A 541-nucleotide genomic window follows, 5' to 3' on the forward strand; every position below is an offset into this window, starting at 1 on the left:
GGACTCCAGAATGCTTCCCAGCCCATGGGAGGCAGCAGAGCCAGGTACCCACCAGGTCTCAAATGCAGCGCTTTTGATAGGAGCTGATGAACGCACTTTCCTTTCCATTGCAGCTGGTTTATTGCTAAAGTTTCAGGCTTTCTTGAGCCTGTGTCCTCCAACCCTCCATCTGCAAAAGTAGTTCAAACCAAGAAAAATTTGCCCAATGATGCTGGCGAGAAGGTGCTGGGTGGGGAACCAGGGGCAGCAAAACCCCACATCTTCTCCACTTCCTCTCAGGCTGTGTGCCTCCCCCACACCTTCCCCTGCTTCCCTATGTCTCTCCCAGGTTGTCCTCTCCCCCGATGCCTTACAGCCCCCCAGATTGCCTCCCACTGCCCCAACATGCTCCCCCTCAGCGACAGCTGTGCACCTCCACCAGGTGCGGGCACTGCTTGCACTTGACCGAGCAGCACCAGGGAAACTTGCAGCTGCCCCGTTCCACCACCTCCGCCTGGGCTGTGTGGAAGCCCCTGCCACAGCACAGGAGCTCGCAGCGGTC

General features: G+C 58.2%; 1 pseudogene; it reads right to left on the minus strand.

Moving 5' to 3' along the window:
* Positions 1-394: 394 nt before the first annotated feature.
* The window catches only part of LOC104543171, a 458-nt pseudogene continuing 311 nt past the window's right edge, over positions 395-541 (minus strand).

The sequence above is a fragment of the Mesitornis unicolor genome, unplaced genomic scaffold (genome assembly GCF_000695765.1).
Source record: "Mesitornis unicolor isolate BGI_N332 unplaced genomic scaffold, ASM69576v1 scaffold5137, whole genome shotgun sequence".
NCBI classification, from domain to species: Eukaryota; Metazoa; Chordata; class Aves; order Mesitornithiformes; family Mesitornithidae; genus Mesitornis; species Mesitornis unicolor.